This window comes from Acanthochromis polyacanthus, chromosome 1, assembly GCF_021347895.1.
Source record: "Acanthochromis polyacanthus isolate Apoly-LR-REF ecotype Palm Island chromosome 1, KAUST_Apoly_ChrSc, whole genome shotgun sequence".
NCBI classification, from domain to species: domain Eukaryota; kingdom Metazoa; phylum Chordata; class Actinopteri; family Pomacentridae; genus Acanthochromis; species Acanthochromis polyacanthus.
In genome coordinates this window covers 15,037,987-15,052,920 of record NC_067113.1, presented here as the reverse complement: position 1 = coordinate 15,052,920, position 14,934 = coordinate 15,037,987, and positions in this window count along the sequence as shown.

Genomic DNA, 14,934 nt, shown 5'->3' with positions numbered 1-14,934 from the left:
ATGTTGTAGTACAGCAGCCTGCAAGTACTTATGGTGTTCATGCCACCATTCAAGCGGTGCCAGGGAGTTTGAATGATGCCCAGCCAGAGGTGGAGGGCATTAAAACGGCCACCACTGGGGCATGAGAGTGATGAAACACAGAAACATGTGCAGTACTGTAAATGACTCGGGCAGAGTTCCTAAGTACCAGCGACAAAATGGTTGACGCTCAGTTAGGACCTTGCTGGTTTAATTTTAATTTCTGGGCTGATGCCATGAATATCCAGAGAAGCTACTGTAACAGCTCGTCTCAATTTGCAGTGTCACTGCAGTTCAGGAGAGCAAGCAGGAGAGCGTGCTTGTAGTTATAGCTGGGAGATAGTACTGTAAAAAGTTACAGCTTGTGCTCAGTATTGCACTAAGGCAATTCATATAAAGATAACTAATAATTTTAATGTATTATATGTATTGTGTTTGAATAACTTCATAGAATCTGAATCTTTAGCAAAATTCATTTTCCCTGATGCATGTGTATTTTACCAAAAAAAAGGTGAAATAAATAAAACCTTTACATGTTCATACTAGCAACCTTATATTGTATATGGTGATTACACCATTGAAAACATACCATGAAACTGAAATATCAAAGCTCCATAACATGTAAGAGCTTACTTAAATTAGCTTGTAATATTTTTTAGAGTCGCAAATTAAATTGCAGACTATTTACCTTGCTGTTCATGTAATTGCATCCAGCTGATTAAGTTGGACATTACCTTTTTAGCTGTTGTTTGGTCTCCAAGATGTTCTGCTTCACTGCTAAATGTTCCACTATGTTAGCTGTCTACCTTTATTCTGGGCATGTAGCATACACAGTGTTTTTGTTGTTGTTAAGTTTTTGTTTTTTTTTTAGATTTTTATATCTGACAACAGCCGCCTGCTGCTTCTGGTAACGTGAGTGAAACAAAAATGTAAAATTGCCAACTGGGAAATCAAAACACGGAGCTTAAGTTACTGAATTACTCTATAAATTTTGAAAATTCTCTGGTTTTTGTTCAAAATGAGCCATTATACATAGATATTTGATCCATTACAACTATAAAAACTGATTCCATTAGTTTTAAATTTCATTAAATGGACCAGCATTTCCAGTTTACACAGATTGGTAACATTTCACTCAAAACATTTCTCTAACAGCTGAAGGAGTTAGGAATGAGTAATATCATCACTACCATTTCACAGTATCTGTGGATGACAGATGAAGTTTGCCATGGCCTTATTATCAGCGCCTGTTTATCATCAAAGCCTTCTGATGACAAGTCTTTGTCATGAATACGTTTTTGCTTGTTTGATCCACCTTGACTGGTCATTGCAGTCTTGTAGTGAATTCTCCAGAGAAACAAATGGGGATTCCTGAGCCGCCTGGCCTGAATTCCAGTCTGGCATGCAACATTCCAGTTGTCTTTATGGAAAGTAAAACAGAGCTTGCAGACAATACGCCTTAACTGTGAGCTCCATGTCAACCTGTCACAATGCCCTCATACATTCACGGCATCTAAACCATCAGCACAACTGATTGAGCGGCATCCAAGAGCTCAATCTAATACAAACGAAAGGCCTAACACCCAGAAAGGCCCAAGTCAAGGCCTGAGCCTAAATTTAAAGGTGGGTCCCAAATCTATCCCTAGATTTGGGCAAGTCCAGCTGTCACATATATGAGTATTTATAGACACCACCAAAGCACGTGCCTCCATTCCAAAGTGAAAAAGAGGCCATAAAATTCTGGCAGTGGATACCCCTGATGTTCAATGTACAGGTTTAATATCCATGGTCTGAAATTACATATACCCCCAGCAAGACATATTTAACAGACATCACATTGCAGCATATGCCAAATAGACTTACTATGTCCTTAATGACAGAGTTCAAACAACTGGTCAGTGAGTTGATTTGTCAGTCATCAGAAAATTAATGAGCAATTATTGTTAATCAGTAATTTTTTTCAGCTCTCAGTTAAGCAAAAAATAGCACATAAAACTCACAAATGCAAAGATTTGCTTCTTTTCTGTGTTTTACATTATTTTAAATTGAATATCTTTAGGGTTTATGCTGTTGGTTACTGTTTACATTTCATTCAAAACTATTCATTTATCAGAAAAAAATAATAGTTAGCTGTACAGTTATCCCAATTACAGAGCTGTAAAATTAGTATCAGTACTCTTAAAACTGGCAGCATGTCCATAGCCCAGGCCTGTATTATCTGCTGTAACACTGGTGAACAGTGTGCTTGTCTGTGGTGCTTATGTAAAGAGAAAATGTAAAGAAGGGGAGAGGTCTGTAGATAAAAGTCTGGCATGCTGCAGCCAACTTTATTTGCCAGACATGAGGGATGAAAAGAGTGGTTGCACGTACTGTAAAAACGTGCTTTAGTAAAAATGATGAGTTTGATTCAGCGCGTTTTGACATATTCACACCACAAACCCAATGTGACCAAACAAGGAGTGGGAAATGTTCTTTGCATGCAAGTGTTTGGCAACTTGTTCTGCCAGAGGACACTGATAGAATGCGGTACGCTTGAGAAGCTCTTCCGTCCTGACAAGAAAAACACACTAGCTCGCCAAGATACGGGAATTCCAATCAAAACCGTTGCCGTGGATGAGATTCAAAGCTACAGGTCAATCCGTCCGATATTGAATGTTTTGTGAGCATGCAAAGGTACAAAGCTGCAGCCTGTTCCAGGGTTTTGACGGACAGTGCCCTTCAGCTTAGACAACAAGAGACCTCTGGGGTCATATTTTACATGACAGTCATATTTTGGAAAATGAAGACACTGTTAACAGAAAAAAGGTAGTAGTTCAGACAGCAATTTGGACATGGATTAATTTATTAAAAACTTTTCAAGAGCGGATTCCTAGTAGCATCGGACTGAACTGACCCAGAATTTTAACGATCAAAACTCAAGAATTTACAGCTTCTCTTACTATAATGATAGCTTCTATTAATACCTCATGGCTACAATAACTGTAACTTACGCTGGCACGCCATACTGCAGCAAAATGTCAGCATACATGGTGGGTGTCATCTTGTAGTATTCTCCTGATGTCAAATTAACCCGATCCTCTCACTGGGCCCAAGTGTACCTTCAGCAGTTAAGGTTTCACTAATGAGCAAACCAAGAGGAATGTACTGTAGGTACTTCTGTGCTATTAGATCAAACACACAATCTCTTTGCTTCGTAAACTGCTCAGGTGGTTCCTGAATCGGTGACTTATAAAATATGAAATTTATGATAGCTGAGCTGCCGAGACTTTGTTAAATATTCACTCCAGTCCTTGAAGAACTCGTGTATAAATCCACAGGAGCAAAAGCAAGCCTTTACGAGCTGAAACATGTTCTAATTTGGGTCATACATTATGAACACTGTGTACATGTGGGAGACTTTGATGAATATTGTGTTCAGTCGCACGACCTGAACGCTGTGGATTGATGCAGCTGCTGGAACATGACTCACCTCCTTCTATCATGATTAATTTAATGTACATACTAGGAAACATGAATACATCAATAATTCTTAAGAGCTAAACGTGTGAGGTTTTTGCAACAACTCCCACAGCAACGGTATTTTATTCAGTCTAATGGGGGGGGGCAACTGTACAGGTAATCAAGCATTAGACTTTCCTAGACCAGAGGAATGGCTGGATATCATCTTTACAGCGCGGAGATGAAGGAAGAGATCAAGTTCTGGTGGTTCTATGAATAGAAACAGCAGGATAACATATGGATGAAGCAGATTCAAATGTGCTGCAGTGTCATGGGGTCAGCCATTTGTCTGAAATCTCTCCTCTGAATGCCAACTAAATCTGCATTCCACTGAGGGAATGTTTATGCTGTGATGAGCTCTTCTATATTCTAAAACAATGAATCAGTTTTCTGACGATGATGTCAGTGATGATTTTTTTTTCTGTCAGTTAAATGCATTGTTTATATTGTGGGGCCAATTTGCTTTTGAACAGTCTATTTTTGTGGCATTTATATAATATTATGCAAGTAATTGCCTTTGGCAGTTCTGAGATTAGAAGAAACATTGTGACTGAAATTCCTTTGACTTCTGTATACTGACAACCCCAAGACACAAACTTTTTTGGAAAAAATAACTGCATGTGAGTTAATATCACTGATAGGATATGCTCATAAATTCTCTCTTTATCCAATATTGTGACCTAACTGTGCTTTAGGTTCTTCAAGCTTATCCTTCTGGCTTATTGTCCGGACATAGACGGATGGTATTGTTCAGTGTTACTGCTCTCATTAAACCATTGCCAGCTTTTTAAAACAAAATATAATACAAAAGTTGTAAAGTGGTAGACCAAGTAAAGACCCAGATTTTGTTTTGCTTTTTGTTTGTTTTCTTTGGTGGTGGAGACCAAAACAGAGGGAAAAGGGAATTAAGTATCAGTATAAGTCAATTTTTCACAAAGTGACATATAATTCTTAAGTTTAAAATATGTTTAAAATATGTCAGCTTGTCTTCGACCTGTTCTGTCCCTTAGAGGCCAGAAAATCCAACTTTAAACAAAACTTCTAGTAAACATTCACCATCATAATCTGGATTGCCTGGAATGCTAATGTAATACTTTGCTAACCACACTATTCCAAAGTTCTAAACCACTACCAATTTTAGTTTTGTATGCAAGCAATTATAATATTTTGTGTCATTGTCTGTTGTTTACCTCACCTTTCACAGAGAAAAAAAATGCATTGTTGCAAGGGAACAAGCATAAAATGAAGGGGAAGAGAAGAACTGTCTCACTGAGAATGGTGGGAAATTACAGTGTGATGTTTAGCCCTGGGTGCTAACTGAGAATTATCCACAGAGACCAGTCATCCCTGTATGAGCGTTTTCAGTAAATTTATATGCTGACTTATTTTCTCCAAATCAGTACCATCAGTGAGCAGATGAGGTCTTTGGGTGGCTGTCGTCATCACACTGCGGTTCACTGGGAGAGTCACGGTTATGTCACTTCCCCTCATCAAACATAGAGCAGGACAGAAGCTTCTAGGATGGGTAGAGACGATGGAAATATGGTAACCATTTTTCCCCTCTGTGAAACCTTAAATGTCTCTTCAGTTAAAAAAAAAAAATTCCCTGCTGAGAAAGATGCTGTGGTGCAATGCAGAATGAATGTGTTGAGTAAGTACATGAAAAGTACAGATGAACCTAAAACAGCCTGGATATTTCTACAGTATGTCAACTTAATGAATGACCTCACCAGTTCTAATATTAATAAATGTCTGGAATTAATTAATCATGCTACTGTTTATAGCCAGCATGCTTTGCCAAGTTGCACACGACATATCAAATGCTCACAGGAAGGTCTTGGGTTGCTATGGAGTTTAGGGACTTATTTTTAAACGAGGAGAACATGAGCTATAAGTGCCACCGTTCTGTGAAACATCCAAATGTGTCTAAACTGCATTTTTGGAATTCAAGACCAGAGGCCCTTATACGACTGGAGCTGTGCATGTGTCGGTGACAGCTGTTGCTGAGGCCCTCCAGACCTATAGAGAAGATGGAAGACACTGACTACAAGCTCCACCTCCTGCTATGTTGTGTTTCTGTTCATGCACATGTGCTCAAAAGATATTAGTTCATATGCACACACAGGCAGAAACACATACGCATGTAGCAGTGAGAAAGGAGTGGGGTTAAAGACATGATCATGTGCAAAGAATACAAGCAAATACAATGTCGTCCATTTGTACTATGCTGTGGTGCTAGTTGGGTGGTTGGCATTGCTTAAAGCTGCAACAAAGAGTCTAAATCTTCTCACAGTCTTGTATCAAGGATTTATCACTCTGCACATCTCCCAGCTGACATATGCCACTTTCTGCATGAGCAACAACTCAAGTGACAGAGAGCTATAGCAAGGCCATGAGGTAAGCCAATGACACATTTAGTGCATCTCAAATCAAAACTGCTTTGGCAAACACCCAAGCTTATCCAGCTTGGTTTCAGTTTAAACAAGCACCGTATTATTGATTTACAGTAAGACTGACTCATTTACAAGCTGGGACTAATAACCGCCCAGTCAACATTCACGAATCTGCCTTTCTCGAGTGGCCATTTGGCTGATTGAACTTCACAGATTCTCCGGAGTGTGGGCAGAACCACAGAGGCTACGCTTTGATACAGCTGGAACAAGCACAAAAATGTTAATGAGCAATATCTCTGTTCTCTTTGTCTTGAGTCAGTGGTGATACCAGTGAGTGCACAGAGGCCACATTAGCTGGAGGGGGTGGGAGGCAGGAAGGGTGAGGTTTATGCAGAGACCCTGGACACTGGAGTGAAAGGATCTTTGACAGTAGCATAAGTCACACCTGCACCGGCTTGCCTTGCTGAGGTCACGTTTTCTTTTCGGTTTACTGAGACGAGGTGATGTGAGCTTTCACAAACAGCGACTAGCAGGAGCCATGTGTCTACTCCGATGACTTCATGGGGATGAAATGGAATTCATACATGGCGTCACTGCAACCCATAAATATTCAAGATGAAAGATGTCATCAAGCTGCAGCTCATCAGGGCCCGAGCTGCTTAATGTTAAGCAGGGGTATTTGCAGTTCAACAGTCGGAGCTATGTGTTGCTGCAGAGGTGTCATAGTTGGCGGCTCTTGGACAAGTTGTGGGCAAAGGTTGTACATGTGTACGTTTAGTGATAGTGTGTAATCATCTGCGAATAATATGACCTGATAAAAGATGTTGGACTGATCAATCTCTTTTTTATTACTTAGTGAACTACTATCCCCTGTTTGTCCGGTGAAGCTGTGGGCTTCTCTTCCCACACACAACATTCCTCACACTAAATGGTCTTATTCATACAGCGATATAACATGTAATTCATTGAGCCATGTTTGATTTATGATTTTCTTTTTTCTGCATGCACTGCCACAATGCCAAAGCTGTATCTCCATGATCAGCACTGAGAGAACCTACTTGTCTTCCCTGATGCAGAACGTAGAAATCCATATTATTTGAATGGATAAAAAGCGAGCTGAATTAATTACATGCTGCGGGGAATAGTTGTTCCATTCATATGGTGCGGAACACTTCTAACCACAGCTCAGAGGAAGCCGAGAGAGCAGATTCCTTTTCGACCGCTGTTCTTTATTGACTTTAAAAAATTGATGACAGCTCAGCAGCAGCACTTGCACCTTCATGTATTTCAGTTTGAAAATGAAACAGCTGATAAGCTCTGCCAGTTAACCACATGGCTGCCTTAGGATGTTTCCCACACGATGACAGAAGACACAGGATTTTCTTTTTTTTTATTTCATTGTTTGAAGTGGTAAAGAAGTTGACTTACCTGCCTCTGTGATGTCCCCAGGTTGAAGCAATTGGTAGCCACACCAGGTAATCCTAGAAAAAGGAGTAAAGTGTCCGCTTATATCCCTCTGGCTTGTGTGGTCCACTTGTGGTGTCTGCTACTGAGTGGTGCCAAGAGCCATCTCAAGCTCTACTCTCTCCCTCCCTCCCTCCCTCTCTCTCATTCTCCCTCCCTCTCTCTCTCCTTTCAGGTCTTCAGGTCAAGAAGGGAATGGTAGGGAGTAATAACAGAGCACTGTAACTTCCCTTTCTCTCTCTCTCTCTCTCTCCCTCTTTCACTCCCACAGCCTATCCAGTTTTGTTCCATATAGCAGCCGAACACGCACCTCTCATTTTCTTCCCTCTATCCCTTCAAGGAGTCAGTTGATGAGTGTGTGAAAATGAAAGGGAAAGAGAGAGAGGAGGGTGAGGGAGGAAGGCGGACACTATTCTCTCTCAGCAGTTGAAAGGGGCTGTTGCCCGGTGAGGAGAAAGGCAGAGGTGCGGTGTGATGTCCTTTGTCACAGGGCCAGATCTTTTCACTCACTGCCATCCTCCATTGTCCCTCTCCTCTCTTTTGGCGCACAGAGTCACACAGGCTAAAAGTGAAGCTCTATATTTAACTCGTCCACTCCTGCCAGCATGGGCGCTGTTAGCAGCTGAGGCTAGCTGAATGCTAGATGTTTTGGCTGGCCGGCCAGAGAGCTAACTCTCCCCGCTGACCCTTGGTGACAGCTGAACCATGCTATGCCATTCTGTCATGCTGGGAAAGTCCAGCGACAGCAGCCACCCAAGCCCTAACAGTGGTCCAAGGAACCGCCAATTGCTAACTTGGGAGGGCTGAGAGTGGCCAAACTCTCCAGGACTTTGGCAGCTACACTGTCTTTTTGGCCCCGCTTGCAGAAAACAATCTAATTTAGGGCAGCAAGCTAAATCTGAGGTACAGTAATTGTGCTCTGCATCAATGGGAATAGTTAACGTTGTTGCCAAGGCACTGTTCAGCTAGAGTGTGCAGGGTTGTAGAATAAAGTAAACACACCTAAACTTGGTTCATCTACCTATTAATTTGTGGGTTAAGCTACTTTTAAAGTCCAACATAAACCTAGTTTACCTTCAGTCTTGTGCAGCACCAGGTAAGCTAAGTTAAATTGTCTTTTAAAGGAAAACAAACTAAGACCATGCAGTTTAAAACACAACTGTCCCATGAAAGGTAGAAAAATATGAAAAACAGTGTCACGACCGACGTCCTGCATGAAGAGATCATTTAAAATGCAAAATCATGACAGTACAGTAACTGTTTTTGAAACCGGATCCACTTTGCCACACCGAAACACTTTGACAGTTATGGCCTTCGGAGAAAATGGAAATTTGGAAGGAGCTGTAGTTTAGCAGCTGTGTTGGACCATCCTCTTTCATTTGACTCTCTTCTGATGACTGCTCTCCAAAAGATGAATGGTGTGCAGGCAGTTCAGAGAGCTCTACCCTGAGCTCTACCACTTCATGATGTAATGTGGCCTTAAATTTGATAAGAGGTCTAACCAGTAAAGCTACTGCAAAATTTTGCATAATCTCACCACTGTCTCTCCGTTTATCGTTTCACATAAAGATAATTTGGTAATATGTTCCTCCTGCGGTACTGTTCTTCTGCACGGAGTATATGCTTCCAATGTGGTGCTCAACGTGAGATCAGATTTAAAGGTGCGTACTTGTAAGGTAATATAGGAAAAGATGCTGTTTCATGAATTCTACATGAATTTAAATCAACTTAAAGTTCCCCTCTTTGTTTTTATACCGTGATATCATGTCTATATATTATTTTGGTTTTGTTGATATGCTATAATGAGCAAACTAAATGTTCGAATCCATAGCTGAGCATTTCCATTTTGAAACTGCAACGTAGCAATGACAGTCTAAAAAATGGAGAAGAATTTTTTTAGACGAGGTTCTGGAGCAGGACCACACCTCAGGCACCCCTCTGCCTATACATACCACTCTGCCCTTCCCACTTGTTCGTTCTTGCTTCCACCTTCCCTATACATCTGCCTCCTCTTCTTCTCTTCTCCTTTTCCTTGGAGGACCACCTGCCCGAAAGCCGCTGCTAATCTCCGGCTGAGCTTTTCCCCACACCGCATCAGCTCATCTCAGTCATCACTAAAATAATGATCCTTTGCACCCAATAAACAATCAAGCTTCAAATCAGTGGTGTGCTCCTTCTAGTGAAACACAGATTCTGACATTGGAGAGTTTGAAGATAACCAACCTAAGGATCTGTCAACTTGCAGGGCTTCTGTGTCTTGATAATTAGTTTCCAGTTAAAACATGTACAGCTAAAGTACTCTAATATTGCTGCTTGCCATTGTTTTTGCCAAATAGCTAACTTTGATTCAAAGAGATCAGACTTTAGGGACTTAATCAATAAATTGAGAGAGGCTTTAATGAAATTAGTGAAGTCAATCCACTTTGCCAACAACTTATAGATTAAAATGTACAGTTTAAACAATATTTTGCCACTATTTTCATATCTAATCAGGGCTAAAGAAATAATTTGCAGGTCAGATCTCTTTGTTTCCACCCTGGCATGCATTATATTCTCCCAGTTAATGTTTATCTTGCATGGGGCTCTCGATATCACAGGCTACTTCTTATTTCTTTATTATATGGCAGCTGTTAGATTTCTGCCAAATTTCATCTTGACTACAGTTACATAAAAAGCATAAAGACTCAGGGGAATGTGCAACTGTCTACATTTTCCAAGCAAAAGTCTTGTCTGGTCCCCAGAAGGAAAAGTCTGGTGAACAGAAAGATACTCTTATCTCTAGGTGGAAACCAAAGCAAACAAAAGACGCAGCAGCTAACAGACAGACAAACTCCCAGAGGAATTATGTCAGATGGACATAGACGCATCCACTCCCTCTGTGTTGGGATGCAGCTCTGACCAAAGTGTGGCTTTGTTCAGGCACAGCAGGATCATGTGGGTGTGGTGCTGGTGTAATGTTTTCTTCAGTGCAATGAAAACACAATTCAGCAGACATAAATGCATAGACAGGCAGACAGTAATATGCAAACAAAATCTTTCGTTGGCTCTTGCATTCCTTCTTGTCAGTTGTCATTTTTTCATTGATGTTTCCAAGCAGCTCCTGATGCATGGGAATGGAAGGTCACCTTTCAGCTCTGGAACTACCTCAAAGTCACTGTTCCTGTTTTGTTGTTCCTGAATGTGACACTCAAAGTGAATCAGAACATAGAGAAGCTCAACAAAACAAAGGACATTTTGTTTGACAGGCGCCTTCCTCCCCACATATGAAGTCATCCCCCTACATGTGGTATCGAAGAGGAAGATCTATCCAAACTGAGGTCATGTGAAGGGTATTTTGATCGAATGCCATAATTCCCACACCCAAAATGAAGTCATATGGTGGGATCCAGCGAGGAAGAAGTTTGTTATGGTTTCACTGCGTATATACAATGCCCACAGGATGGTGGTCCTGTCTGGGCCCATTGGGGCTGCGGTTTTAATGAATCATAGGAGAGTTGTGGGACGGTTGAAGGAGCTGCCATTCCCACACTTTTATAATGTGATCAGAATGAATAGCGATCATATTCGATTAATACAAGAGGAGTGATAAAATGCTGCGGTGAGAAGTCAAATCTGTCATCCAGTTGTGAGGAGGTTTCAGTATAAATCTTTGTTAAAGGTTTTATTGAAGAAAACACAGGCAGAGAAGACAATGTGATGTCAGACAAATTCCTTTTGGATGTTACAAATCAGACTTGATAATGTAATCCTTAATTTTCACACAGGTCTCTTTACTCTAATTTAATGAATCGAGATCCGAACCAATTTTTCATGTCTGTCGTCAAAACAGTCCTGAAACATTAGCAGCTCTCTGATCACTTCCATGTCTTCTGCTCAGACATCACCGCAGCTCTCCCGGGTCGCTTTCAGTTTTGGGCGTGCTGACAGATGCTAATGAGCTGTCCAAGCAGAGTGAGATAAGACCAGGCTGAGACAACTGGGAATCTGATGTTCCTGGCCTGAAGCCATGAAGGGACTGAGGAGGTTTTTAAGAAAAAGGGAAGAAGACGCAAGAAAAATGATGAAGAGAATGTCATGGATGAGTACATTGAGGTGACAGAACATGCAGGTGCAATCAAAGCTATTCAGCCCTGTTAGGTTTGGAAGGGTTTACACATCAAAGGTTTTCTGACGATCCAGCATATACATTCATGATGTTATATTTGTACGAGCTGAGTGACATAATCAAAGTCATCCTGAAAATATGTAACCTAAACTTTCAGAGTTAAAAGATTTGTTGCAATACATCTCATGTTGCTGGTTTTAAATGACTTTACAGTATGAATAAATTAGCTTTTGTTAACTCGTTTCATTATGCCAAAAGGGAGATGGTTTCATAAAAGACTTTCAAGACACTTCAGGTTCCAAAAAACACCACTGATTGCTGCTTACACAACTTTAAAACTTGTGGCACAAAAGCAAATCTACACAGGCATGGAAGAAAGAGCACATTCACCCAGGAGAAAGCTGAGAAAATCTCCCAGTGATATTGCTCAAGACTTTCAAGAGGATGTGAGTGCAGGAGGAACAACTAGAGATACAAAAATGTGATCAAACAAGCAAAGACTTTGAAACCAAACCTGAACCTGAATTTCAGAATTTCAGATCTGATAATTGGCCAGGCTGATAATTGTTCTATCCCTAGAATGTGACATTCAGTTCAATATAAGCTCAAATTTGGTAATGATCTGACTTTCCAGCAAGACAAAGACTCAAGTTTAAATCAACCAAAATTGGCTTAAGGAATTATACCTAAATTCTTCCGGAGTAGCCATTCCAGTGCCAGATTTTTAAATGTCATTAAAAACCTTCAGTGCAGTTTAAATAAAAGAACTTAGAAACATAGACTATTAGTGAACTAGCAGTTTTTGTACATGAGGAACAGGATAAAATATCCAGAGAGAAGTGCCAGAACTACCGCAAATGTTGAATGAATCTCATAAAGGTCAGTGGATACTCTTATTAAATACTGATGTTGGGGGTTGAATAATTTTGCATATGATTCTCTTTGGATACATTTTTATTTATCTTAATGTTATGTTCTCAAAAATAACCTAATTATACATTATTAAGCTTTCTCTGACCTTTTATCAAGGGTTTAGTTGACATATTTTTACTAAATTGTATTTACATTGCTGGAATGTATTTCAGATTAAGAGGGTTAAATAATTTTGCAGCTATTGATAGGTCTATATAGCACCTTAGATTTTATGTCCAGTTTATATGTATTTATTTACGGTTGTTAATATCTTTTTTGCACAATACATATTTGATATGTAGCTGCTGTAGGAGATGGCTGCCAAACAAAGTGTCGTCTTATCTTGCTGTGCGAAAACAACAAAGCTTCTACTCTATTCTAATATTTGTGCTCATGGCCATCTGTTTTTACTGCATTCTTTTAAAGGACCACCACAGTATTTTGTACATGGTGCTTAATTGGTATCTTACAGAGAGTTAGATAAGGAGATTGTCACTTCTTGTTTGTCTATACAGTAAATATGTAGTTAAAGCCTGCTAGCTTATAGCATTAAGGCTGAATGCAGGGGCAAACAGCTGAATTTGGTTAGCTACTGCTTCCAGACAAGGATGAGCTTGGCACATAACCCTTTATAAAACAACTGTTTGTTATTTTTTCCCATAAATTAAGGAGATTGTCAGTTTTCAAACTTTCGAGGTGTTAATTAACAGATTTGATGAGCTTCTGGCCTTTTACCAAGCTGTTTCTCCCTGTTTTTAGTCTTTATGCTACGCTAAACTAAGTTAATCGATCACTGAGTCCAGCTACATATTTATTTCAGAGCTGCTGGAATGATATTGATCTTTCCAAATCTTGGCAAGAAACTGAACAAATTTACCTTACAAAATGTCAAATTCTTCCTTCAACATCACTGCCACCAAGAGACATCGGAAGACAAATTTATAATGAGTGTTTTTCCCTGCGCTATGACTGTCAGGATCTTATTATCTGGATTTAAATCCCACAAAACATGCTGGGACCATGATTTTTCCTTTGATCCATATTCTGCAATAAGAAACAACATTGTCAGACTCACCAAACAGTTCTACAGAAGACCATCCATCTTCTGGTAAATGAGCCTAAAAAGGCCAACAAATCTCAGAATACCACAAAAATACCACAACACATGTATCACAGGATCACAATCATCACCACAGGAATTCCAGCGTTGAGGCACCGCGGCTTCTTTCTTGTGGTGTTGTACCATAGGATTTTTTGTGAAGGTTGACAGACAAGTATGTCTAATTAGGTTTTTTTAGGTTTTCCACTTCCTAACACATTGATAGTGTCCTGTCCAAAAATGATGCATGTACATAATTTTCCACTTATAAAAAGACTGAAAATGACATCATAAAGCCGTTTGATTCAAACTACTTTTAATCACAAGAAATCTTGAGCAGATTCAAAAGATGATACACATTTAATTTGGTATAACCACATGTTTAACGCTATTTCCTGAAGTGCTAGATTTAAATTGTGTTCTGGTACCAGATCAAAAGCAGATTTGCTGGGTCATTTGCTGACATAATTTACTGAACCATGTAATAACACAATTGCAGACATCACTTTTTTACCACAACATAGCTTTCATACGACAGTCTCCCTCCAAAGTACTTATATTTGATTAACAAAAAATGCAATAGTAAAACTGTAGTACTCAGTGGAGTTGAGTGTTGCCATAGTAAACACTGTATTCATAATAGCATACATCTGGTTTTACTTTTTGGGCTTTTAACCCTGTTGAACTTGTTACAGGGTGCATAACACGTCCAGCTAAATGCAGCAAAATAATCCTGACTCAACTTTGAATTATCATCATAACAGAAGTTATTGCAGAACATACAGACATCTCATCTCTTGTGGTTTCTGTGTTTATTGATGTGAGTCTGTTTCTAAAGTCTAAATTGGCTCGGAAATTATATACTCTTAAGTATTTCTGTCTTTGTTTTTCTTCTGATGTTCCAGCTCTAGTGATGACTTACCCTCTCAGAAATGTTAATTACTTATGTTTCATTTCCTGTGTTTGCTGATCGCACACTATAAAGGTGCGTCAAGGAAGAAACTCTCTGACACCCTCATATGCTCAGATTCAGAGAGTATTTTTATATAACAAAGTCTGAGTCTAATACACCTAAACATGCTCAAATTTGAGAATCACACGTGTTTCCATAGCAGCAGACTCTCGCTCACCACCATCACAGTTGTTCTCCCTCCTCTCTTTAGGCTCTTATGCACATTCTCAAGGTCAGACACAGCAGGAGACAGAACTGCCAGTCATCTGCCAACACTGGAGGAGTGGGGTATTTCCATATTAAGCTCCCACACCCCTGACCCAGCGTGGGCTGTGAGCAGAGAAACGGGAAACAGCAGGGACTTTAGGTATATTCTAAACAACAGTTGTGTGCTTAAACAATGAATATACACAAATCAGATACAACTGTATGACCACTGACAGGTGAAGTGAATAACCTTGATCATCTTGTTATAATGCAATGTTCTGCTGGG